At 41.2% G+C, this 27,746-nt stretch overlaps 1 long non-coding RNA gene across 2 annotated transcripts in view; it reads left to right on the top strand.

Moving 5' to 3' along the window:
* The first annotated feature begins 8,070 nt into the window (after nucleotides 1–8,070).
* Nucleotides 8,071–27,746, top strand: part of LOC106732645 (uncharacterized) — a 34,353-nt gene continuing 14,677 nt past the window's right edge. The window contains exons 1-2 of one of the 2 annotated variants that reach the window (XR_012904816.1): nucleotides 8,071–8,279; nucleotides 9,764–9,909. This is a non-coding gene — a long non-coding RNA (uncharacterized LOC106732645). The remainder of the gene's footprint in view (nucleotides 8,280–9,763; nucleotides 9,910–27,746) is intronic. The other variant, XR_001368907.3, reaches the window with a different exon arrangement.

Consider the following 27,746-nt stretch of genomic DNA (forward strand, 5'->3'; position numbering starts at 1 on the left):
AATTTGAGGTGGCTGTAAAGTTTCCAACAGCAAGAATTAAAAGGCACATGTATTATTTTGCCTTTTCTTTCAGTGGCAACTTCACTTTCCTATTGCTAAACTGCACACAGCTGACCTTTAGCTTTAAATCATTCCATACAACTTTAGCAATCATCTAGACATAACAAACTAACTCTTTGCACTGTGTTACAGTGATGTTGGATTCTTTCAACTATCTACCTATATTACTGATGTTGCAAAACTGTACCAAAAACTGCCTGGTCATAAATAGGGCTGTGTCAAAATATGAGAATTAGCTGTGATTAATGCACCATCTTTAGACTGCCATCTACAGATGCAAAAATTCACAAAAAGCAAAACACAACCAAACCAGCACTGACTACAACTGAAGTGCTGTGTTAGAAGGGAATGTTCCCCCATCTCATGTGCTGAGAGAGAAGGCCCAAACAGAGATGAACCATTGTATTTTCTTTTGACTCAAGATAGGAGATAATGAAGAGCTTGTTCATGGGAACTCTAAACCCCTGCTTGCTCTTCTTTCCACAGTAGCGAGGCTGAGCTGGGGAATGGTTGATATGGACTAGAGGAGGAGTATGGTGTAGCTAGCTGTTCTGTAACTATGTGAGTCCACAAACCTCACACCAGCACTTCTAGAAAAACATGTACACAGTGTGCCCTAATAAATTCTTTTTGTAAAAAGACTGTTACTTGTGCACTGAATGTGGGAAGTGGCATCTGCTCCACAGAAAAAATATTGGTCTTTTAACAGTACAGGAATTTCTGTACTGGCCTGAAAGTAGGAAGTTTAACTGTACTCCTGCAACACCAGCCAGCTGATGGTCTAAGCGGGGTTTCCTAAGTCTCAAAAGCAACATTCAGATTAATGTCCTGATACTTGGTTTTACACTCCAACTCAAATTCTCAAATTCAGTATAAATACTTACCATCTTAAGAGCCACAATAGCACAGTAAGTGAAACATAGTGACTATTGGCAGCCACTACAACTATATAGTGTATATGCCCGATCTACAGAGGGACCCATAGGTGGTCCTTATCACTTCCCGGAGTGTACTGCTTGTGGCTCTTGCAGTGATTTAAAGGAACTGGGGCTCTGGCTGCTGCAATAGTAATAGCAATAGCAATAGCGGCAGATGAGAACTCTGGTCCCTTTTGAATCCTGGGCCCCGGGCCAGTTTCTCCCTTCCGTCCACCCCCAGCCTCCCACCCTACTCATTGGCAGGCCAGTGCTAACATACACAAACAGGAAATGCTTGTTCAGCTGTAAGAGGAAAGAGTAGAGGCTGTGTAATTTACTCCTAAGAGATAAGTGTAAATGACTGTACATGTAAATTAATGATATTTGGAACACCAGTGGGGTAATGGAATAAATTGCCAAGAAACATTGTGCTATCATTACTTTGGAGAGAGAGGCTGGGAAATGTGCATTGGGAGTACTTACTCCATGCAACTGGATAGATATCTGACAGATCATGTGAAGAATCTATCCCCATAGATCTCTGGCCTGGGAAAAATGGTTCGGATCTTCCCTTCCTGCCAGTTCCAGACACCTATGAGTCTCACCGCCCCCACCCCCTTCACCCCGCACACACACACAATCTTAGATATACCCAGGTAAAGTCTCCTCCTCTTCCTCACAATTTTACCTGCAGCATATACAATATTAATTAGACTAGGTGAGGATAGACAGACCACGGTATTAGGAAACCAACTCCATTCCCATATGAGTACAGGATTGCTCCTTATTCTTTGCCAAAAGAACAGGCATCTTCTTTTAACCCATTTGATAAATTACATTAAACTCTATGGCAGCAAGTAATTCTTCTCACAATGGCAAGTTAGACACCCAGTAGGAGTTGGGCATATGGTCTTACATAACCTGTGTTTTCTGTGGACCACTTAAGCAGAAAACATAGTTATATCCTCACCCAAGAGCTGCTAGGAGAGTGAGAGTTATAGGGCAGATAAGTCACTGCATCTTATTGCAATAAGGAATGTGGCTTTATTAAGCGTAAATTTCCTCTTAAATTTCTGCAGTCTTTGTGCAATACATCCTCTTCCCATCTAAAGAGTGGGTTATGATGCACAATAATGTACTCCAAAGAGTGGATGCACAATAATGTACTCCATTATGAGTTTTATGCATATTTATGAGGTACAATTGCATCACACTCCCCCACAGCGACAAGGCCTATAATTGTAAGACAGTGAGGTTGAATGGATCAACCTGTCAAACAATGGAGCAACCATCATGGAGTATTCTTTTAGAAGGCCAGCTGGTGAAAACCTCCCTCTGGCAAAAGGAAAACTTTGCCCTTAGGCCTTGTAATGAAACTGCAGTGAGCAATGGGAAAATTGGACTTAGGTGTACACAGGCAGGGTGGGACTTAGAGAAGCACCAATTTTTCTGAGAGTGGGGAAGCAGACTGGGAACACACTCTTTAGAAGGAAAACTGAAACCAAACTCTGTTCCAGGAGCCATATAGTTTTATATATGAATGCAAGTTGGGTTCGTTCATTTTCTGTAACCCAACAGGGAAGCCATATAATTTAGCTTCTAATAAAGCCTAAGATTAGATGAGACTAAATATGTATGTGGGCTGTTCGTTGTTTGAAATAATAATCTTTTGTTTTGAAATAATAGCCTCTAATGCTCTGTTCCATTTGCTAATAAACTTACTTGTTTAAAGAAGGCTGTTCACCACTCTTTAGCACAGGTCACTCGCTCTTAACCAGACCTGTACAGTGGGTTGGTATAGAAGCCTGTTGATCTCAGGTTCAGATTGGGGGAGGAGAGGCAATGGTCAAATTCCGTTCCAGAAAGGGAAAGGGAAAAGGCCTAGCTCCTGAGGTGGTACACTTAGCAACACCTAAAAGGGAGCAGGTGTGCCAGAAGCCCGGTAACCATGGCATGAACTCTTTTCAGATCACAGCAAACAATTTGAGACCAGTGTGAAAAATGAATAAGGCCCCTTGAAATACAAAAGTCATAATGTCTCCTCCTCGCTCTAAAAGCTCTAACTGCTGTATAGCAGCCCCTGCAGAGCCTCTATTTTGAATTTAAAATCTCTACTAATTTTAGTGTCACAAAAGCAGCCTTAGGAAATATTAAGTTGATTGTGGATGCTTGCAGGAGATACGTGCAAAACCGCTCTGAGGAAAGAGGAGGCCCTGTATCTGTCATTATAAAAGTCATAGGGAAATTTCCCTATGTTCTTCACAACATTACTGAGAAATGTTCAAAGACTAATTTCTCCCAGCATGATGAAACATAGATGAAACACCAGAGAGCTGAGTATGCATCATCATTGAAATATTCACAGCTCATCGAGGAGCTAAATGGGGACAGTAGGCTGACTACTGTAACAATGTCAAACATAGTCTGTGAGGGAACCTTATCAGATACTACAATTGCTTCAATTGGGGCATGTGACAGACTTCATATATGTCCTCTCCCATGTGTGTGTATTCAGTCACATACTTGAAAAGCTTTTTGTATCTTGAAAGCTCTTCTCTTCTACCAACAAAAGTTGTTCATTAAAAGATATTACCTCACCCACCTTGTCTTGATATAGTCAGTTACATTTTTCTTTCACAGTGCTTGATATTACTCCATTTTGACACAGTATTCCTTTATTTAGAAGATATGTGATGTATTCTTCCCTTTTTCTGTGTATCCCAATTCTGTTCTAATAAATTGGACACATGCTACATCAAGGATGGGCAATAAGCAACACACAGGCTGGATGTGGTTTGCTACGGTTAGCCATTGGAGGGCCACCTGATGCTTCATTCACCTGTGTGTTCACAGGTACGGCTGCTCACAGCTCCTGTTCTTATAGCTCCCATTGGCTAGGAATGGTGAACCATGGCCAGCGGGAGTTGCGAGTGATCATATCCTTCAGACCTGCAGGTGAATGAAGCATCTGATGGCCCACTGGAGAACCATGTCTGTTCCATGGGCTGCTTATTGCCCACCCCTTTGCTACATGGTCATTACAGACTCATTGCATTACTCTGAGAAGGCTCTTGCTCTCACTGAACCTTAGTTTTCCATTCTTCAAAATATATATTATAATAATTCTTAACAATGTCACTAGGCTGTTATGAGACAATACAGTTTAGTTGAGAGGAAAAAAGGGGGGATTCTGAGCTAGGAAACTTCTGAGGTCTTTGGAATTGAGTTGTGTGACCTGAGCTAGTATTTAGCTCTTGTATTTCACTTTCCCCATCTGTAAAGGGGCTTTTGTGGAAAAACTTGCTAGCTGTCTACACTGGCCACTTGAATTTCCGCAAGAACAATGACGATCTCATGTAAGATTGTCAGTGTTCTTGCGGAAATGCTATGCTGCTCCCATTCAGGCAAAAGCCCTCTTTTGAAAATGCTTTTGCGCAAGAGGGCCAGTGTAGACAACGCGGTATTGTTTTGCGCAAAAAAGCCCCGATCGTGAAAATGGCGATCGGGGCTTTCTTACGCAAAACCACGTCTAGATTGGCACGGATGCTTTTCCACAAAAAGCGCTTTTGTGGAAAAGCGTCTGTGCCAATCTAGATGCTCTTTTCCACAAATGCTTTTAACGGAAAAACTTTTCCGTTAAAAGCATTTGCAGAAAATCATGCCAGTCTAGACGTAGCCTTACTTTATGCAAGCCTGTCAAAGCGGGGGAGGGGGAAGCAAGGATCCAGAGCTCCCAGCCAGCCCTGCTCCTTCCACCCAAAGCCCCACCACTTCCAGGAGCATGGAGCTGCTCCCCACCACTTTGCCCATGGGCGCAACAAGTCTGTCAGATCCCCCTGACTGTACTTATAATATTTGAGTATTTTAAAGGTTCATTCACTAATCAAGTTTATAAAATTCTATGAGGTCCTCAGATGGAAGATATTATAGATGTACAAAGTATTATTGTATGAGTGCAAAGTATCACTAGTATTTTGTGTTTTCTTATGTCTTGTATTGGGCTTATGCTGTTGATGTCGATTATGTATACCACATGGACAGTTCTACACTACGGTTACATCCTCTATTTTGGAATCTTATTAGTCTATGTCTTTTTCTTAACAACAATACCTTGCACTTACATAACTCAATACATCTGAGGATCTCAAAATATGGTACAAAAATGGGTATATATTATCATCTCCCTACAGGACATCTCACAGAGTGTAAGAGGCAGACATTCCACTAAATGTCATTGTCTAATCACCAGAATTCACAAAGAATATTATTCCTTGCTCGGTGCTTCCAGGATATCCCTCCATCCACAAACTCAGAATAACAAAACCAAAACTCCTTATTTTCCTCTCCTGTGTTCTCCCCTCTTCGCTTTTTTACCATGGTATATATTTGAATTACTCTTCCTTTGGTCTGCAACATCATCTTCAGCTCTGGCACCTCTCACTTCTTAGCACTAATTCCTTCTGATTCTTCTTTTTACAACAAATCCAGAATCTATATCTTCTTAATACAATTCCTGTTAAAATTCTTGCCCTGGCTGTGATAATTTCCTGCCTGCTGTCTTGCAATCTCCTTCTCTTTGGCCTTCTAACATCTACTGCAGTTCCTAAGGATCTATCCAAAAGATTATTTCCAAACTCATCTTCCTGGTACATATGCATGTTTCATTGGTTGTGCATTCATCAGTTTCAAGCACCTCACAAAATCACTTCCATGGCACTTCACAGCTCTGCCTCTGTCTACATCTCATCATTGGTCACCCAACACTTTCCCAATGGAACCCAGTGGTCTGCCATTTCTATCATCTTCACTCCCCCTTTCTTTTCACTTCCCACAAGTGTCTCTATGTTTCTGCCCTATAGGTCTGAAATGTTCTCTTGAACCTACATGCCATGTGAGCATCCCCCCTTCCTTCCAATCACTCCTCAAAACTCATCTTTCTCTTTTAAAATAATTATAGGGACTGGGGCATGGATAGTCAAGTCTAATGGTTTGAGTCAGGAGTCTGGAATTAGAGCCAGGGTCTGAGTTTCGAGTTGAGACAAAGGTCAGAGCCAAAGTCAGGTGCCAAGCCCAAGGTCAGAACCAAGTTCACACCTCAAGGATAGGGTGTAGAAGTGGTATCCAGGAGTAAAGCAGGAATTAGAAACAGATGCTGGTGTGTGGGGTAAAGAAGGTAGGAACCAGGAAGAGGCTGGAAGACAGGGCTCAGGAGGCAGGTGCTACAGCAACAGCCATCCTGAGATTCACAACCTCCTCTGCTTCTTTCTGATTTAAGCAGTGCATCCCTGCCAATTCGTTTTGTGAGTGGGGCTCTTTGTGGGCTAGAGCTTCACTGGCCACTTTCTTCAACAGTTTGGGTGAGCTGCTGGGTGTGACCACAGTCTGCGTAGTTCCCAGGGACCTGTGATCACTCAACCTAAGAATCTAATGAATTTTCTTGCAGAAAATGGTTTAAAAGAATAACAGACAACTATGAAAATGCATAATAGCACCCACACCATTCTATAATCATAACCTATGTATTTTCTCCTTCATCTATTCCTTCTGCCTTAGGCTTTTCTCAATAGGGACCATGTCCATAGCCGCTATGCGTAGAGCCGTGCATATATGCAAATTCTAAATAAATGTAATAATAATAACAATAATAATAGTAGGGCTTCATAATACTGCTGGATACCAGATGCCCCTTGACACTTCTATTTAACTACACTAATAGCTATGTCACAAAGAATGATAACTGTATGCTGAGATGAGGCAGGGTGCAATCCCAGGTGAGAGCTCTTAGTTTGTTTGTTGAGTCCCAGCATTTTGTAGCAATACTGCACACACAAATCTATCTCTTTCATAAAAGACTAGATGCTAGTTAACTCCTGACATGAAGGAATGTGGTTCTGGAAAGCCATGCTAGTGAGACAGACATAACCATCAGATCCCGCCTAACAGGTAGAGGATGTAGTATGTTGCCATTACCCTGTTGGTATACTCTGATTATCTGAGTTCAGAGTCACATGTGGATTTCCGTCACATAAGGATAAAGGGCTCAACTGTTCTGCCTTTGAAGTTGATGGCAATTTTCCTATTAACTGTAGCGAGGGTTGATTGAGCCTATAGTCCACAATTACCATGTCAGTTATATGTATTACATGTACTAGTTCTAAGCTTTATGGCCCCTCTTAGCCAAAAACATGTCCCTGACCCAGACCAATATATCTCCACCCACACCTCTTTCAAGTCCTTAATTAATTAAAACATACTTCCAGGAGATTATGAACTCTAGTTCTCCTTTCAAATAAGTGTCAACAAAATTGAAAAGTTCAAGCAAAGAAAAAACATGCAACTAATAAAATAAGTGCTTAAACACTTGCCTTTTTCTTTTTGCCCAACTGATTGATCCTTCAGTTTACATACTCTTAGGGGCAGAGGGCTTGTTTTAGCACAGTAAAAGTACTTCATGTTTTTAAAACAGAAACCGTATAAGAAAAAAGTTTGTAATCTGAGGTATAGCAAATCATTGTAAAATGCACATGCAGTGCTTTACTGTTCATAAGTCTAGTTAGTAATCCCTTTAGCATGAACATCAAGCTTATTCTCATAAGATGAAAAAGTACATCTGAAAGTCATGAAAGATTATGAGTTAACATTTTATTTGCATAAAAAACGTTTTCAGCACAAGCTCACTCAGGTGTAGCACTGTTCACCACCAGATATGCAATTCAGTGTGAGCTGTTTCCTAAAGGAAAAGTACATGTGAGAATTTAGATTATTTTGTCTAGCACAGCTGCTGCCTGTACTGCAAAATGAGAGCTGCAGCTGATGACAAGGTAGTATGGAACTTGACACCTCTGCTGGCATTCATCCAAGAACACAGAATGTTTTAGCCAGTCTGCAGCATGTGATACATTTCTTAATTGTTGATAACATATAATTAGGACAATCTAAGCCTAGTTTAATGAATGCAGTAAGTTAAACTGAAGCGCTTGACTATACTTGGATAGACTTTGTTAGTCTTGGAGCATGAATCTGCAGAATCACATTTTATAAACAGTACAAAATGGAATCTTCCCTTTACAAACTATCAGCCTAGAATTATGGCTGACACCCTAAGCCACAGGATAAATTCTGTGCATAGTATAAACGTCAGCTGACCTTCATGGTGAAGGTGCCTAAAATAAACTTTTCTTCTTAAAGATTATAAATACACATTTTATATGAAGATTTCTGGCACATAAAAGGATGATTGTCTAATACTTCAGCTAAATGTGCTCGATTTATTTTCATAACCTTCAGACATTTGTCCAGAAGGTAGGTAATCCATTCTACTGTATCTCAGCAATGGGCAGTTGCATGGGGAAGAGTGTAAATCACAGGGGGTTATAACATCATAAAATGATTAATATGATTTTATTAATATTTTAATTCCTGAGTTTTTCACATTTCCTATCTGTCGATTTTGTAAACACTCCATTTATTCAGGAATTTAAATACCTGGATATTATCCCTGTCTCTACAGTGAATCATTTCAGCATGAGTTTTACAAAAGCTTTCGGAAGAAAAATAAAAAGCTGGTAGATAATCCAACTTGGGAAGTAAAATACTAGTATTTCAGTTAAATAAAAAATTACACAGGGAGTAAAGATCTCCCCATTTATTCATCACATGCTTTCTAAGGCTTTTTGCTCTTCAAATTTGTTCTAATGTTATCAGAATTGATTTTTAGTCTCTGTGTTCCCAGAGGAAATGTCTTCAGCGACACTCTCAACGGGTAACTGTAATGAAGAATCAGTTTGTAGAGCTGTTACTATAGTGCTCTCAATTCTAGAGCTTCTGAAAAATTTTATTTAGCTGACAAAAAAGCTCTGAATTCCAAAGCTCTAAATTTAGACATATTTGCTTTCCCAGTTTTTGGCATAAAACTAAAGTATTTATTTTTTGGAATATTCCATCAACGATATCTTTTAAATTAACTTTCACAGACTTTTAAATAAATACTGAACCTAACTAAAATCATAGACACAAAACTCACAATAATATGAGAAACAAGAATCTATACACATTTTCACTTTTTTGACATTGTGAGATAAAAATCTATTAGGATCTACTAGAAAATATCTATGTACAAAGAGCTCTGCTTGAATGTTTACTTCTACCTTGTATTTAAGAAAGGCATTTTAACAGGGGTACTACTTTCTGGCTCTCTTGGGCAAGGAGCCCAGCTCTATTTTTAGATGTCAACGTCCTAAATTGTATACTATATCACACAGGGCAATGAAAGCAAAAATGGCAATTCAGCTTCCTATTATTTTTGAGAGAGAGCCAACTCTGCTGCTGAAAAGCTCAGCTTTAAGCTGCACATAATCTCCAATAAAATCACTATAAAGAGTATAGACTACGTACACACATACTCAATTTAATTTTACATATACAGTACATATTAGGTGGGAAAAGAGTGAAGCTGTAGTAGCTGAAACTAAGATCAACATATAAATATTTTTATTTTCCATACTATTGATATAAATAAGTCTATAATTTCATTTGCATCATTTTTATTGAAAATAAAATTCTTCCTCACAGTATTCAGAAATGAATTACTCACAAGAGCACAATTCATTTTCTCAAAATCTATTCAACTATGCACTTAATTATGAAATCCTTATTTCTGTGAGTAGTCCTTATTTCTCAGTAGTAGTCCCATTTTGTGGGAGTAAAATTTGAAGTACTGGGCCCTATAATAAGTTCTCTTGTACCACTTATAAATAAGGCAAATGCTTGATAATGACATTTTTTAGGTGTTGTCCACCTGCACTTGTCTACAACCACTTGAAACTCTACCCACACCTCTGACAATCAAATTTCATCCTACAGCTGCTTCCTAGATTGCTAGCACACCCCCACAGAAATGGACTGCATGCAGTGGGAGGAAGTGAACTAAAAGGTAACTACTTCTGATAATAAGACAAAGATCACATTGAAAAATGCTGTAGCATAAACACCATGCAATGCAATGTTTGTGGCAGTAATTTTACCCTCATTGGTTCCAAAGCAAAAAGATTATAATGAGATGACAATAAAAGATTTTTGCATTTTGCACTTACATGAGCACTTCATGTTTTCAAAAGTCTGTGGAAACAAAAACTAATTGAGACTCTTAGCACTCAAGTGAGGTAAGTAAGTATTAACTGTGAGTTAAGAATCTATTTTATACAACTCCCAAGGGATTCCTGAAGGAGGTATGTTTTATATTCCCTTCACTAACTTGTCAGTGGGTGGGGGTGATAATATAGCACTATCATCTGTAATAGTATATTTTTTGTGGGTGAAATTTCTCTCCCCCCCCCCCCCCCCCCCAGAAAGCACCCTTACTGAGGCTAAGGAATAGAATTCATCCTCAATCCCTCAACATACACTATTTTCAGGCAGGACTCAGGAGTGCCACACAACAACTGTGTGTCCGCTGATTCATTCTACTGGTTAGAATGGTGCCCCTCTACTACTGAAAGCCCCACTGTATAACCATTCCACCCACTTGCCCTCAGCCTCAGCACATACAGATAAAATAGCCTTCTTGTGCTGGGGAGCTTTTTATGGGATTAGAGGAACTAGTGCAGTTCATATAAGGGTGAGCTCCCCACTCACTCTGCAGGGAAGCCTGCTAGCTCTAAAGGCTGTATGGGACTTATACACCTCTGTTATACTGTCACACTGTGAATACATTCAGGATAATAAGCACTATGTCCAATTAGAGAAGAGTTTGCAGGATCAATCCTTTTGAAAGCATTGTTTCTTTAATAGCTGACTTGTTTGTGTGTCTAAATCCATTTGCTTTACTCATGTGAGGAATCCCATTGAAGTTAATGTAATTACTCACTTGAATATGAGCAGCAGAATATAGCCCCAGATGCAATTAAGTTTATGAAGAGACTTAAAAACAATGTTTCTTGCCTGTTATATTTGTAGAATTTCTTAATTTTGCAATATACCATTTGTATAATATACCATTTGTTTTTTTGTAACACAGGACTATGGAAAGGTACCTGGTCTAGGTCTCAGTCTTGCAAAGACTTATAACACATGTTTAATTTTATTCAGTATGTACAGTCCCAATGACTTCATTGGAATACTCATTGTACGTAATGCATTATGTTAAGTACGAGGGGGTATTTTTACAGACTTTAAGAATCTGGGCCCTTGCAGCTAATGCACAGGACTGGGAATCAGAAATGCTGAATTCTATTGTTGGCAATGCCTCTTAATTGCTGTGTGACTTTGGATAAGTCATTTCACCTCTCTATGTCTCTATTTTACCCAACTGTAAAATGGGATAACAACATTATCTCACAGTATTGTGTGAAAATTAAAATTCGTAAGTACTTAGAGATCTCTACATGAAAGGCAGATCATATTTGTAAAGGTTTTTGTGGTTATTATTATAATAATCTGTCAGGCTCTCAACTATTCAATCTTTTCAATTAAAATACATATTCTTGCACAATGTTTATTTATTGTAGGGTTGCTCATTATTGCTGAGCTGCAGGCATTAGGAATATCTCTTAAAATAAGTTTTGGAATGGTGTTTTAAAGGGAAAAAACAGAAGCATTTGAACGTGTGCTACAGGGTAAGTCTTTCAGGAAGTTGAGAGATGTACACAGGAGATGCAGACTTTTGTTTCCTGGGACATGTTTTTGCTGGAGCAGAAACAATAAACAAGACAGGTAGTGGCAGATTGCATCTACACAAAGAAGTAGAAAATGTTGCTACTTCATTGCTGTACATAGTCCTGTTCATAATAAAGGGTTTGGCTCGACAGCAGTCTGATTGTCAGCAATGTATTACAACGTGGGCTTTGCAAAGACATGGAGAAAATGTATTATGTCAAATGTAGGGTCAATCAACCTTAACTTTTTTTTTCTTTGGAGGAAAGAGCCTTTTGTGACAGGTATATCTATGTCTACATTGTCATTCATTCTTCTGATATCTATGGAGTACAAGACAGTAAGTGGCTGGAAACAAATGTTCAGTATTTTCATGAAGAGGTTTTCCATCCATTCACTCATCCATCCAAATTAATCTTTCCACCATGACTAAGAATATTGACAATTCTGCTGTGTGTAAAAAGCTCGAATTGAGAAGAAGATGATTCCTTCTCTGGCTGGCTTTGAGGGATTCACACTTTTTTTAAAGACATTTTTAGACTAGACCTAATTTTAGTGGTTGAATAGGAGTCAGTTTCTTGTTTTGTTTTCCTCTTTCTCTCTGCAGCATGCACCTGATTTGTGAGAGGATTGGTGAGGAATGGAATATTCCATTCAATTTGAAAGGAGAGTGCTGTAAACACAAAAGTAAATTAAATGGGATCTACTTTCAATGGAGTATGGCAATTTAAAAATGTAATTTAAAATGCATTTTACCTCAACAGTGTGATGTATTTGGATGAAGCTTGATGACAGTTCATGTTATCAAAGATGTTTGATCAACTACTATTGTATAAATACGTACATGCACAGTCTACTCAGTATCGTTGATTCTCTCATCAACAATATGCAGAACTCGCATTTATGTTAATGGCATATATACATACTTAGAGAAAGGAGAATAAACTCCCACGTGTATAAATTCATTGTCTGCCTCCTTCTCTTTGAAATATTACATTTTTAGAATCCTGGTTTTAAAATTGCACTATAAATCTGACAGTGAGTGTTACTGAAGTCTCAACTCTAAATAAATAGTTTAAAATAAAAGTTGTATAAATATCCATTTGTGCCAACGATGCGATTTGAAAGGGAGTGCTGTAAACACAAAGTAAATTAAATGGGCTCTACTTTTGTGGGGTAAATGGCTACTTAGACTAGTTATTATAGAGGAGATGTTGTTGTGTGGTGCGACAGCACGTACCCATGTGGTTAACCTACAACTGGTAGAAGAAACAAGCCCCACCCATACCTAGGAGCAGTGCCATAGCCAGACCACAATTCCTGTGAGGCAGAAACTTAATTTGTTGAAAATGAAGCACAGACACTGTCACAGCTCGTTAGCTGGTCACAGACATATTGCAAGGGAAGAAAGTGGAATTTGGTGGATGATCCAACTTTCACATGTGCTGTGAATAAAACAGACTATTGTTTTCTGATAAAGAAGTATTGTTTTGAATATGTCGAGTAACTAAGTCAAGCCAGCAGAATTTTTTGGCCAAATATAGTCTCTTGCTCCCTGCTAAAAATCCTAGCTTTTAAATTAGGAGCTGAAGTCATTGAAAAAAAAGTTTACATTCCTGCAGCCTATTGCAGCAAAGCCAAACAAATGTTTGGCTTAGTAGTCATCTCTTTCATGAGTTTCACTTAAACATCTAAGAGAAAATGCCATTTCTATTATCAAGTAATGTAATGCTGAAAGCATTTTTTCACATATTCAGAAAGATTCAGTAGAAACACTGCTGTGGTATTAGCCTGTGAAACACTTTTTAACTTAGAGAAACTATGGTTTCAGCTTCTGGCATTAACTGTAACTATAGGTCACCAACTTTAGCAGTGTGCGTATATTTTTTTTTAATAAACCCAAACCACTGAAATAGAGGAAAAGTGTCATGGTAGTCAGCTTCAGTGATATGCGCCTGAAGAGCTGATGATAGATCTAGGATTGGGAGCCCACCTAGGAAAACTAACCTTAAAATTCCATTGCCTTAAGTCAATTCTGTGTGGACACACTGTCACAATCTATAAAAGGAGATACTGTAGCTGCTGGCAGACTGAATTTTCTTCCACAGACTGAGGCATGTATTTTGTGCTTTCTGCATTTATGCTCTCCACTAAGAGAAGAAGCTTTTCCAGAATGATCCATGACTTAGTTATGCACTCCTTTGACAAAAGGCCAGATTCAATATCACCTCTGCGCAATTTCCAATGCAGAGATGGGGGGAAGTGGCTTGTGCCTATCTATTCAGGAGCTGCTGGGTCCTACTGGCTCCTGAAGCATGCTGAGGCAAGATTTTAATCATGCTGAAAACCAGCCACAAGTAGAGGAGAATTAACAACTCAACCAATTAGATACTAAAACATTCCTACTTAACCCCCTGTGGCTTGATGGTGGTGTGAGGAAGGCAAAAATCTCCTTGGTCCCCTGCCAACTGCTCCATGGGAGAAAAGGTTTTTTTCCTGACCTCCAAACTGGTGATCAGCCAGACCTGCAACCTTGGGATCAGGATCATGCCAGACATTCTTTCTTACTCTTTGCCCCCTTCTGTCCCTAGGTTAGGGACATGCCCCAGTGGCAAGGGAACTGCAGTGCATGTGTGAATAACCTAACCTAATAGATACTGCTGACATCTATAAACAAATATCAAATGGTCAGTACTAAAATGGCATTATCATGTGGATGAGGCATTAGTTGCAGGGTACCTGTTCTACCCACTTGCGTTCATACATAATGAGGGGGAGGAACTCAAAATATTGAGAGGTCAGTTCAAACATTTGGCTGTTTTAGGGAAACTCGCCTACACTTCCTAAACCTTTGACCTAACGTAACAACGTTTCTTTTTTTCTCAGAAGGGTGGGAAGTGCTATTGAGGCACTGCCCACACTAACTGCTATACTGACCCCCAACAAAGTATATGATATGAGTAGATGTATGTCTGTGTCTGTTGACCACATTTTTTTGTGTGCTTTCTCTTTTTTTAACACTTCTAGCAAAGTTTTGTTTTGCATTTTCTCTGTCTCTTCTCAGCAATATGGGCTCGTGGTTGGTATATGAGTCCTGGACCTATTTGACAGATGGCAAAACTGGGCACAGTGGGATTGTGCTGGGAGGACTAATTGTACCATTGCAGCAGCAATACTTAAATTTCTTGTGCACAGCAAATAGTCAGAGTTAGCAGCTGAATACTGGTGCCTAACCTGAGCTCACACCAACCGCAGTCAGAGGGCAGTATTAACACTTTTGCATGGTGGTAAGATATTTTGTGAGGAATGAGGAGTTTCATGGGCACATTGGGGGAGGGGGGGTTCCATGGAAGCTGCAACATCAAAGTACTCTACTGCAGCCGGGTCTCTGAACACACCATTTTACCTGACTTTTCTGATTTCCCATTCCATTAAAATGGAGATAATATCAAGATCACAGGATTATTGTTAATTAGTGCTTGTATAGTACTTTAAAATCCTTGACTGAAAGATTATATACAAGTACAAAGTGTTCTTATAGTGTTAATAAGAATGCTGTCGTTCCAGAAGGAATGTCATGCAGAGGAAAGTTATAAGAATGACTAAAGGACTACAAAACATTTAGTGATGGAGCCAAGGTACTCAGCACATGTAGCTTGATGAAAAAGAAGGTTAAGGGGTGAATAGAGCCCAGTCTATAAGTACCTACATGAAGAATAAATTGATAATGGACTTTTCAATCTAGCAGTGATAGGTATGACAATGTCCAAGGGTTACAAGTTGAAGATAGACAAATTCAAACTGTAAATAAAACACATGATTTTAACAGAGAGAGTGATTGACCAATGGAACAATTTACCAAGGATTTTGGTGGCCTCTCTGTCACTGGTCATTTTTAAACAAGAATGGGTGTGTATTAAAAGATATGATCTAATTCAAAAGGAATTATTTGAGGGAAATACTGTGGCTTATTATACAGGAAGGCAGACTAAATGATAAGATCAGTCCCTTCTGGCCTATGAATTTATGAATAATAACTATTTTGCAACATATGTTTTTGCATTCATGGTTGCTGTGAGTTTGCTTAATCAGCTAGTTGATTCCTATCACACAGGGAAATCCCAGTATGGTTTAAAGTAGAGGTAGCCAGCACTGGGGACCAGGCTTTATCCATACCTGCATTCAAAAAGTGTGCACTCAAGTGAATTTCATTCTCCCCACTGTATTTCCCCCCTTTTAAGATGTAGGAAGTTAAATACAAATTATATATCTGAGGAATGCATATTTTGATTGGACTCACTGGTACTGAGAGGGTTAATCCCATTCTTTTGGCTGAGGAGGTCATGCCCTAAGATACTTCTGGGTATGCCCAATTTATATGATATAAAAGGCAATAACTCAGCTCAGTCAGGGTGGATGGCTGGAGAGGAAGGACCTGTGATGGAAGCTCCCACTGCTTATACCTTGGCTGGAAAGCCTTGCTGGCACACAGGGCCTAGTGGATCTACTTTGTGGAAGAGTCCAACAACCAGCAGCCCACAGCTGGAAGTCCTAGAATATAGGTTAGGAAGTGACCCAGAGAGGGTGTTGAATGGTACCTCACACCCAATTCAGTCAGCGTGTTGAGGTTGGATTCCCTGCTGACATAGTGGTGGGCCTTCCCTCTGCTAGAAAGGCCCTAGGATGGGACCCAAGGGGGAAAAGGAAACCACATTTACTGACTCGGGCCAGTAGGTCTTGCTGCCTTGAGGGCAAGGGTCATTATAAATAACTGTGAGAGTGACTCTGGCCATTAGTGCCCTGAGAGAAAGGGCTGCTGTAACTTACTGTGGCCACTAGGCCATGTGGACCTAGAAATGGACTGCAGAAACTGTCTTAGGCTGGTAGGAAGTGGCATCCCTAACATGAGAGCTGCATATATGTAATCATTGGAATTTGTGCTTCCCTACCCCACTTACTTGAAGTCCTGAACCTCTGGTTTTTGTACTTAGGCCCCACTATACTAATGTTTATATGATTTCATTGGGACGATTCAGGGAGTACGTGTATAAGTATTTGCAGAACAGGAACTACGTTTTAAATAAACAAATTCAGATGTCACAGAATAGAAATCATGCTGTGGATAAGTTAATGTTACTGGAATTTAGGAAACAGCTTTTATGCCTTCTGTTTTTATTAATTTCAGTTCTGCAGCTTTAATAGTGCATTAACATAACTTTATGCACTATTTGTTTTTTTTATGATAGAAGATATTGCTTGTCATATTTTAAATGAGATACTTGTGGATTTCAACGTTTTTTAAAAAAAGTTATTGCACTAATATGCAAGTGATGGAAGCATATGAAACTTTCATTTCCTTTAATTATTTTATTGAAATAAAATATTAAAAAGTCTGTCTTCAGTATTGCTAGGTCTTGTTATTTTATCACAAGCTTCAATATATTTAGTGTTTTTCATAAAGCTTCAGCTTCTGGAGTCAAGGGATTATATGACTGTCAGCTTTCATTATAAAAACAATTTCTAGTCTGCCTACTTATGGAGAAAATCCTGAAAATGTGTCACCAAAATGCTCAAAAGTCAGAGAGAATAAAAAGAACTAAAGGAATATTGGGTGAAAAAATCCTGGCATATATCAAAGCCATAAACTTCAATAGAGCCAAGGTTTTTAAACTCATTTTTTTTTACTCTTGCTATTTTAAAAACTTTTAAATCTCACTTTTTAGGGGGCTTGACTATGAGTTTTGAAAACCTGGGGCACGCAATACTTCTAGTATCATAACATCATTTGCTGTGACCTTATTGGGTCTCATCCTTCCCCTCTCTGCCCCCCCGCCCCCCCTCCAAAGTTCCAGGAGCAATGTTGGAAGATCCATGTTATTCTTTGAACATGTAACAAGGCCCAAATGAACACTACCATCATCTTAATGGTTAAAGTTTCTCATATTTCAAGAAACACTAGGGTACAGCCAAATGCTGGCTATTCTTCCCATGACCAATATACAGTAATTCCTCATTTAACACTATAGATGTGTTTCTGAAAATGTTCGTGCTAAGTGAAAACGTGCTATGCGAGGTCAATTTTCCCATTAAAAATAATGGAAAAGGTGGGGGTTGTGTTTTAGGTAGTGGTGGCAAAGTCAATTTTTTGTTGGTGCTGGGTTGTCAATGTCAACATTAGATATCTAGCAACACAAGATGACACGATTTGTTAAAACACAAAGATAAACAAGTGAGTACGCGGAGGAGCACTGTGACCATGTGTATTCATCCACTCATGCGTATTACCACTGTTTTCCCCAACTTATACCGCCACACAAGCCCCTTCCTCTCCCATCCCTTTCCCCTGCCCTGCCCTGCCCTGCCATACCTTCTGCCTTCCACTTTGCGGGGCTGGACTCTGCGCTCGGGCCCCAGAAGTCCCCGGACTCTGAACCAGAAGCTAGGCCACGCAGCATCACGTGGCACCAAACACTTTTAAAGTCCCAGGCCGTGACGTCACATCATGTCCGGGCGTCTCCCCGGTCACCTGGAAATGCTGCGCATGGTGGTAGCAGCAGCCAGCAACGTGCTCAGGCAAGGGGGAGCCAACTGAACACTGCACATGGCAGGGACGGTCCGGGGCTGGGGGAGACAGCCATATAACTCGCCGCCCATTCCAGGTGAGCCTGTGCAGCGTGTGCTCGCTCTCACCCCGGCCTGGCGCCCCCCTAGCATGGTGCCCAGGGGCAATTGCCCCCCCCCCCCCACTCCCTTCTCTACACCTCTGCGGTGCAGTTTGGGTTTATGTGGGGATCAACAGGTGGCCGGCGAGTGGGAGCCAAAACAAAAAAGTAGTCAGTGTAATGATCTTCTGTTGATATCGTTTTAATAGTTAAATTCTTGGACTGTCATTGCTCATGAAAATTAGTAGAAATTGGGTAAATATTGCATTTTATTAATATCAACAGAACTGACTTAAATGGGGCCTGAGTGTTGTGTAGTCTTGCCTTAATCTTTGTATTCATGCCTGTCAGTGTGAGAGAAGCTATTTGTATATATTTGCTAGCATATGCAATCACTCTTAAGTTGAGGCCCTCAGCATGTTCTATAAGTATCAGTGTGGCCCCTGGGGCTTCCAAAGTTGAGTTGTCCTAGCTCATCTCTGACAGGTGTCTGTCTAATCTGGTCTTAAATATTTCCAGTGATGGAGATTCCACAATCTACCTAGGCAATTAATTCTAGTGTTTAATCACCCTGACAGGCAGGAAGTTTTTCCTAATGTCCAACCTAAACCTTCCTTGCTGCAATTTAAGCCCATTGCTTCTCATCCTAACCTCAGAGGCCAAGGAGAACAATTTTTCTTCCTCCTCCTTATGATACTCTTTTAGGGTATGTCTACACTACAAAGTTAATTCGAACTAACAGCCGTTAGTTCGAATTAACTTTCATAGGCGCTACACAGGCAAACCGCTAGTTCGAACTTAATTTGAACTAGGTAAACCTCATTCTAGAAGGACTAACGCCTAGTTCAAATTAAGTAGTTCAAATTAAGGGCTGTGTAGCCACTTAATTCGAACTAGTGGGAGGCTAGCCCTTCCCAGCTTGCCCTGGTGGCCACTCTGGGACAAACCAGGGAAACTCTTCTGCCCCCCTCCCAGCCCTGGAGCCCTTAAAGGGGCACGGTCTGGCTACGGTGCCCATGCCAGGTGCAAGCCTACCAGCACCCAGCCAGCAGACCCTGCACCTGGCACGGCATAAGCCAGCCACCCGCTGCCACCCAGCCCTCCGCCTCTTCCCGGGACCAGGCTGGCGGCTCCCAGGAGCCTGCCCAGGGCCACAAGAGGTGGGCGCCCGCCTGGTCTAGTGCGGAGATCGTGGACCTCATCCAGGTTTGGGGGGAAGCCTCCAACGTCCACGACCTCCGCACTAGGCACAGGAAAGAGGCCATCTAGGGCAGGATAGCTGCCAGCCTGGCCACCAAAGGCCACATGCAAACCCAGGAGCAGGTTTGCATGAAAATCAAGGTGGTCCAGTGAGACCCCCGCCCCTGTGCCCAGAGCTTAGAACATAAGAACATAAGAATGGCCGTACTGGGTCAGACCAAAGGTCCATCTAGCCCAGTAGCCTGTCTGCCGACAGCGGCCCACACTAGGAACCCTGGAGGGGATGGACCAAAGACAATGACCAAGCCATTTGTCTTGTGCCATCCCTCTCCAGCCTTCCACAAACAGAGGCCAGGGACACCAGTTCTACCCCCTGGCTAATACCACTCCATGGACCCAACCTCCATGACTTTATCTAACTTCTCTTTAAACTCTGTTATAGTTCTAGCCTTCACAGCCTCCTGCAGCAAGGAGTTCCACAGGTTGACTATTTGCTTTGTGAAGAAGAACTTTCTGTTATTAGTTTGAAGCCTGCTACCCATTCATTTAATTTGGTGTCCTCTAGTCCTTATATTATGGGAACTAATGAAGAACTTTTCTTTATGCACTCTCTCCACACCACACCAGCTTTTATAGACCTCTATCATATCCCCCCTCCGTCTCCTCTTTTCTAAGCTGAAATGTCCCAGTCTCTTTAGCCTCTCTTCATATGGGACCTGTTCCAAACCCCTGATCATTTTAGTTGCCCTTTTCTGAACCCTTTCCAAGGCCAAAATATCTTTTCTGGGGTGAGGAGATCACATCTGTACACAGTACTGAAGATATGGCGTATCATAGTTTTATACTTCCCCTGGCTTCCCCCTTCCAGGTCCCTCCTCCCAGGTTTCCCCCTCCCCTCTCCCATCCTCTCTCTTCCCCTCTCCCACCTCCTTTTCCCAGTCTCCCCAGAGGTTAATCCCTCCCCTCCCCCCGCAGTTTTGTAAAGAGAGTTTCTATTTTTGAACACACGTGTCCTTTATTTTGTACATCAGGAAGGGGGGCTATGAAGGGGTAAGTGGAAGGAGGTGAGGGAGGAATGGGGTACGAGCCCCCGATGGGGAGGACTGGGGTGACTCTGCGGGCTCCTCGGAGTGGAAACTCTCCTGCAGCCCCCCAATTGACACACCCCCCCCCCGGATGGCAGCCTGCGGCAAGTGCAGCCGGGTTGATGGCCAAGTGCTGTGATGTGCCGAGTGTGGGCATTCAGGGCACTCCAAGCCAGGACTGCTTTGCTGTCCCTCATCGAGGTAGACAAGCAAGCGGGGAACCCTGAGAACTGTCTGTCTGGGGTAGGGGTCGGGTCCCTTTAAGCACAGCCCTCGGCTAGCCTGAGACAGCAGCTCCACGCTCTAAGTCCTTACCTGATGCCCTGCCAGCACTGCTTCCAGCCAACCTTAACTTTGGTTCAGGATCCACTCAATGTGGACATGCTGGTTCGAATTAGCAAAATGCTAATTCGAACTAGTTTTTAGATCTAGATGCACTAGTTCGAATTAGCTTAGTTCGAATTAACTAATTCGAATTAAGTTAGTTCGAATTAGTGCTGTAGTGTAGACATATCCTTAGATACTTGAAACCTGCTCTCATGTCCCTTTTCGGTCTTCTCTTTTCCAAGATAAACAAGGCCAATTCCTTCAGCCTTGCCTCGTATCTCATGTTCTCTAGACCTTTCATCATCTTCTCTGGATTTTCTCCAATTTCTCCATGTTTCCTGAAATGCGGCGCCCAGAACTGGACATGATACTCCAGCTGGGGTCTAATGTAGATGGATCATTCCCTGCCTAGGGGACTTGAGACTGGGCAGGTTAATTTCCAGTCATCCTGTTTATTCTTTTCCTAAGCCAGGAGAGCACAGTAGTTCTGATGGGGGCTCTGCAGGAAGGCAGCCCGCACTGACCCTTGCCTGAAACTTTGTGCAGGCGTTAAACAGCTGTCCAGCCCACCCTAGAGGTGACTGCATTTCAGCATGCCTGAAGCAACACAGCACCAGCAATGAACAGGAGAACGGCTCCTGGGCATGGCTTGCTCATGACTGCTTCAGTCCCATTGGCTGGGCCTCAGCCTCTTTTCTTCCTCTCCCCCACTTTGCAATGGGGCTGTAGACTCTGGGGGGAGAGCGGTGGAGGCAGGCAGAGGTGTCTCCCTGCAGCAGATGTAGACTCGTCTCTGTATTAATCATTCTCTCATTGAAGTTTTTAACTTTGTATTGAGTCCTTTTACATGGAAACTTTGTATTGCATCTCGGTAGAATATCCCTAGGACAAGTGAGGAAGAGACTGTCCCTGTGGGGTGAAAGAGGTGGGAATGTACAAGGCAGAAGGTGAGCACCTCTGGGCACTTGCAAAGGTTGGAGAGGGGATGGAAGCCAGATCCAAGATCAATGAGCCCTGGGAAGTGGGCCCATTGAAAAGAGACTGGACCTGTGGATGCCTTGGTGGTCAGCAGCAAGGGCCTATTTTGGGAAGCCCCCTCTTTGGAGGTGAATGTGGCAGCATTGAGACACCACCCAGAAGCAGGCGCCACAGACACTAACTGCAGATTCATGGACCGGCTCTCACAGATCTTGCACATACATGAGATGATAGATCTACAGGAGGGGGGGCAGTGGCATAGCGAGGGGGTCGGAGGGGTCAGTTGTCCCTGGGCACCATGCTAGGGAGGCTCCAATTTAATCCCATTCTGCTCCCTCCGTCATCCCTTCAGCTCACATGCTCCTACTCCGCCTGCCACTGGTAGCTGGAGCCTCCTGCCTGCCTCACTGCTCCAAGCCCGACCCTCCTCTATCTCCACTGGCGGGTTAGTGCATGTGGGAGCCCAGCCCCAAACTAGGAGGGAGGGGGGAAATGCGGTACAAGTTCCCCTCAGCTGTGCACCAGGTTCGGGGCCATGCCGCATGGCCGGGAGGGGGGGGAAATGCAAATTTTTCCTTTGCCCCATGGCACATAACACCCTCACTATGCCTCTGATAATTCAGGTTCTATACTCTTCGGTGAATATCATCTGGCCCTGGTAACTTGCAACTATCTATCAATTTTACTCAATCTGGGAGAGCTCCTCAAATTTGTCACCTAAAAATTATAGCTCATGTGAGGGATTCTCTTTCATCCTCTGCATTGAAGACTGATGCAAAGAATTTAGCTTCTCTGCAACAGCCTGGCCTTCTGGGAGTGTTTCCTTATCATTTTTAGCGTCCAGGCAATCTGATTGTTTGGCAATCTTCCAGAACACTTCTGATGTGCTTGAAAAAATATGGACATTCTTTTGCCACCTTAACTGTTACTAATCATGTTGCCATGCCAGCACCTATGTTTTCAGTAAAGTAGTAGTTCAGAAGGAAGGGTGGTGGAAATTTCCAAACTATAGACAGGATTTTTCTATAAAGACAGGCTTTTATATTTAATTGCTGGGCCTGGACTGCTTGGCTACTGCGATTACTGGCTCTGTATGAATATACTTTGATGAATTTATGTCATTGCAACCCCTCAGAAAATGAAGCACTCCTCTCCCCCACTTCCCTTTGCTCTCGGCATATTATCGCTATGGGCAGGGGTAATTAAACAGGAAGGAAAATGTCAACAACTTTGTAGTTAACACACTACCCTGACTGAGAGTATGCTTTGTTTAGGGCCTAGAATGATTATATTGTCTCCTGTGAAAGTTAGAGCAAGGAGAAAGGGTAGGGATAAAATTGTTCCTAAGATGCTATTATTAGGAAGGGAGATTTCTCTATCACTGTGGTTCTCAACTAGGGGCACATATACCCCTGGGAATATGCAGAGGTCTTCCAGGGGAAACATCAACTCATCTAGGGTATGTCTACACTACCCCACTAGTTCTAACTAGCGGGGTAATGTAGGCATACCGCACTTGCAAATGAAGCCTGGGATTTGAATTTCCCGGGCTTCATTTGCATAAGCGGGGCTCCGCCATTTTTAAATCCCCGCTCGTTCGAACCCTGTGCCGCGTGGCTACACGCAGCACGAACTAGGTAGTTCAAACTAGGCTTCCTAGTTCAAACTACCGTTACTCCTCGTGGAATGAGGAGTAACGGTAGTTCGAACTAGGAAGCCTAGTTCGAACTACCTAGTTCGTGCCGCGTGTAGCCGCGCGGCACAGGGTTCGAACGAGCGGGGATTTAAAAATGGCGGAGCCCCGCTTATGCAAATGAAGCCCGGGAAATTCAAATCCCAGGCTTCATTTGCAAGTGCGGTATGCCTACATTACCCTCCTAGTTCGAACTAGGAGGGTAGTGGAGACATACCCCTAGATGTTAAATGTCAGTGTTAAATTACAGTGTAGTTGCTCTGGATTTATATATGTTACAGAGATTAAAACTGGCCACTGGTTTATATTAAATACAAATTTATTATCCTGTAACAAATGAAACCTCTAATAATACCTACAGTTGGAAATGCCCACAACTATTTCACTGTAACAGTTACCTAGTGAGAGAACTAAGGTTCTCAGGTACAAAAAGACTGTCAGTTCTTTTTACTACCAGTCTGTTTTAATGCCAGTCTGTGGATTGGGACAGATGAAATAGCAGTTATTGAGAACATTTTCAAGCTATGATTTTTGGAACTCACTTATCACCATGTCAGAATATTTTCTTCAGCCCATTAGAAACTGACTTTTTCTTGATGTTCTTTTCAAAGATTCCAAAGGTTCATTCACAATGTCAAGCTACTATAAAATTCAGCATAATGTGAACCACTCTCTGATACTGCCTTTCTCCACTGCCTTTTAGTTGCTGAGATCTAAATGCAGTAAAAGAGAAATTATTTTGAATGGAATTGATACAGAAATAGGTAACACTCCCTGGGATTAAGAGTCACATAATGTTGCTAATAGATAAGGAAAGTATTTCCCAAGTGGGATGTTGGTTACATATGTTTGAATATCTGAGCATGTATTTTTAAATGGGATGATTTCAAATGCTGAAAAGGGATACAATTATGGATAATGTTATCTTATTAGCACATTTAATATAGTGCATATTAATCCATCTCCCCCCTTGTCTAATACTAATGCTGAAATGAATATAATTTTCTAAATATTGAACTGAAGCAGCAATGTGGTCATGGGAATCTGGAACAAATGACCACTTGCTCGAGAAAGCAGCATACTGTGAGTTTGAAGTCGTTCTTGTTTACATAGTGGTTTGACTCTCAGCAACAGGTCATATGCATGGAAATAAGAGCTGCCTGAAATATCATGTAGGGCCAGTAAACCCAGGAATTCTCTCTGAGCTGCCAGGAGTGCCCCAAATGATCTCAAGCAGTCTGCCTTTCTGAGATTTTGGTGAATTTTAGACTTTGCTGACTGGCCCAAGGTGAGCTCTATTAGAAGATAACAGAGTTGGCACACAACATAGCCTGGTTTTTCTTTTAACTGCTAAACATTATCCTGGCTCTACAGCACACATTTTTATTACTAATGGGGAATTCGTATGATTGCCAATGTAAAAATCCATTAAAAATAGCTAATATAAATAATACTTTGAAATCTTTTTCAAGAGGCAAAAAAAAAAAAAATCATGTTAATAACCCCCACAAAACTTAAGCTGATGAGTAAATAACTAAAGACAGAATTTTTTTCTCCTTAAATGAAAGTAAATGCAAAAAAACAAGATCTTGTTTTATGAGTTATTGTGTTCATATTTGAACCAAAGATAAAGGTTTCCTGTTACTAGCTCACACTTCAGGATAGATTCTCCATACTTTGCATTAGGAGTTACACAAAATTTTCCAACTAACAACTCCCTGTGCACCAGGCTTTAAATGATCCCCTTCATTCCTGCTCTGGGAAACAAAACAACAAAAAGATACTGTATTCTGCAGCAGTAAAATTATCCCCTGTGATAAACCGTCACCTCTCCAGACTACTGCCGACTTTTTTACCACAGTGATTAGTGCTTCAGCTTATTAGTTTAAGTCCATGCTGCTGTTCCTCCATCTTCCTATCTCTACCCTTGCCACTGAAATCTAAACCAAGTCTGTGAGACTTAATGTAGATTTACTAAGCAGCATCCTTTTTAGCTTTATAAGTTTCATTCTCACCTCACTACAGTAAGTTTATTTCAGATAGACATTCCTATTTCCATATCATAAACACATCTGTGCCTTGCTATGATTTTCTATATAGAGGCATTTCCAAAAACACTCACTGCCATAATCAGCAGTCCAGGATGGAAAGAAACCTATTCTGTAAGGCAAACTAATCAAACTGTTCTTATAGTGAGAAATACAGAGCTGGCACCGACTAGTAGCAAAGAATTATTCAGAGGTACTATACTGTGTGCATGTTTAAGTACGGTTAGTCTCTATGTTCTCAGACTGGCTGCAAACTTTTTGAGCTGCAGAGGCTAAGCTGGGCTGTAAATGAAGAACAAGAAGGTTGTTTAAATTATAATGAATGTTTTGAGGATTTTATTTAATGTAGTGGCTTTTAAACAACTTAACTGGCAATAGTTTGCATAACTCTAATTTTACATGAGTATAGACAGGAGGAATCAAGGGACATAGTCACTATTTTTCTGCTAGGTAAAGACCATTCAATCTCATTTTTATTATAAAATCTTTAAAAGAGATAAATAAACTGAATTGATTTGCAGAGTCCAATACTAAAAATTCAGTCACAGTGCAGTAAATTTAGTCAACCACATAGTGTCCTTGAGCAAATGAGGAATTTACTCACATTCACATTTCCAGGATCAGGCCACTAGATTGTCATTTTCTGACCTTTCAGAAATGTGCCTTATTATACAGAGCAAAAACATTAACAAATGGGCATTGAACTGGTTCTTCCTCTAATCAGATCTCTGTGACAGATTTACTTATTTAAATGAGGTGCCTTTATATGTAAAATGTGCACAAGATCTGCTGGTGTTACTTTCTATTAATCAGGTATTTTATTACTGATTGTGTGTGTGTATATATTTAATATAGACATTTTAATTTCCACTGCAAACAGTCAAACACATTAGAACATGCTAATAAAACCAGTACTGAATATTAATAAAGCTTCTGTTAAAAGCAACATTTATACTATGGAGCTGTAATATATCCTTTTTGCACAAAATTCTTACTAACCAAAACCAAGTGGCATCCTTCCATAGACTTGTTTAGCGTTTGGATCAATGTTAACACAGTAACTATATTTATTCCTCTTACAGGTTACCGGCAATGGAAATAATACATTTCTAATGTACACAGATGGCCTGAAAGTTAAAAAAATACTGAGAGGCAATGGGTTCTGTTGTTTATTTATTTTATTTATTTATTTATTTATCTGTCTCATACATATTGGGGACTGTCAAGTCTGGTTTTCTCTAATTTTGATAGATGACTTATTGGAGGTTTCAGACATAAGAGTTCGTTTAGACCTTAATTGAAGGGCAAGAGTCTTGAAATGTCAACTTCCCCCTCCCTCCCGAAACACACACACTTTTCACATGAATTGGTAGGGTGCTAATGTTAGCAAAAAAATAACCAACATCCACGCATTTTAAACAGCTCAAATACAAATCCCTTTCTATCTCTATCAGATTTTATTCTGTAGTATACATGCTGTAGTAATCTTGCCAGTTCTTTAGTAGGATATTTTACTGAGGCCATGTCTACACTACAGAGAAGACTGAAGCTGCTGCTGTCAATCTTCTGGAGTTCAAATTAGCAAGTCTAATGAAGACAAACTAATTTGAACTGAGAGGACACTTCAGTCAATGCTGGTAGTCCTGCTTCTACGAGAAGTAAGGGAAGTCGAAGGGAGAGTGTGCTCCCTTCAACTTTCCACAGTGTGGACCGTGCCAGAATTCGAGTTAAAATACTTCATCTTAAGCTACGCAATTAAAGTAGCTGAAGTTGCATATCTAGTGTAGACCAGGGTGAATTTCACCAAGTTTTGGATTTTACCTAACTTCAAAGTAAAGCTTTGGTCTAGCTCATCAGGATGGGTATGTCTACACTACCCCGCTAGTTCGAACTAGCGGGGTAATGTAGGCATACCGCACTTGCAAATGAAGCCCGGGATTTGAATTTCCCGGGCTTCATTTGCATAAACTGGGCGCCGCCATTTTTAAATCCCTGCTCGTTCGAACCCCGTGCCGCGCGAGGAGTAATGGTAGTTCGGACTAGAAAGCCTAGTCCGAACTACCTAGTTCGTGCCGCGTGTAGCCGCGCGGCACGGGGTTCGAACGAGCAGGGATTTTAAAATGGCG

This window comes from Pelodiscus sinensis, chromosome 6, assembly GCF_049634645.1.
Source record: "Pelodiscus sinensis isolate JC-2024 chromosome 6, ASM4963464v1, whole genome shotgun sequence".
Taxonomy (NCBI): domain Eukaryota; kingdom Metazoa; phylum Chordata; order Testudines; family Trionychidae; genus Pelodiscus; species Pelodiscus sinensis.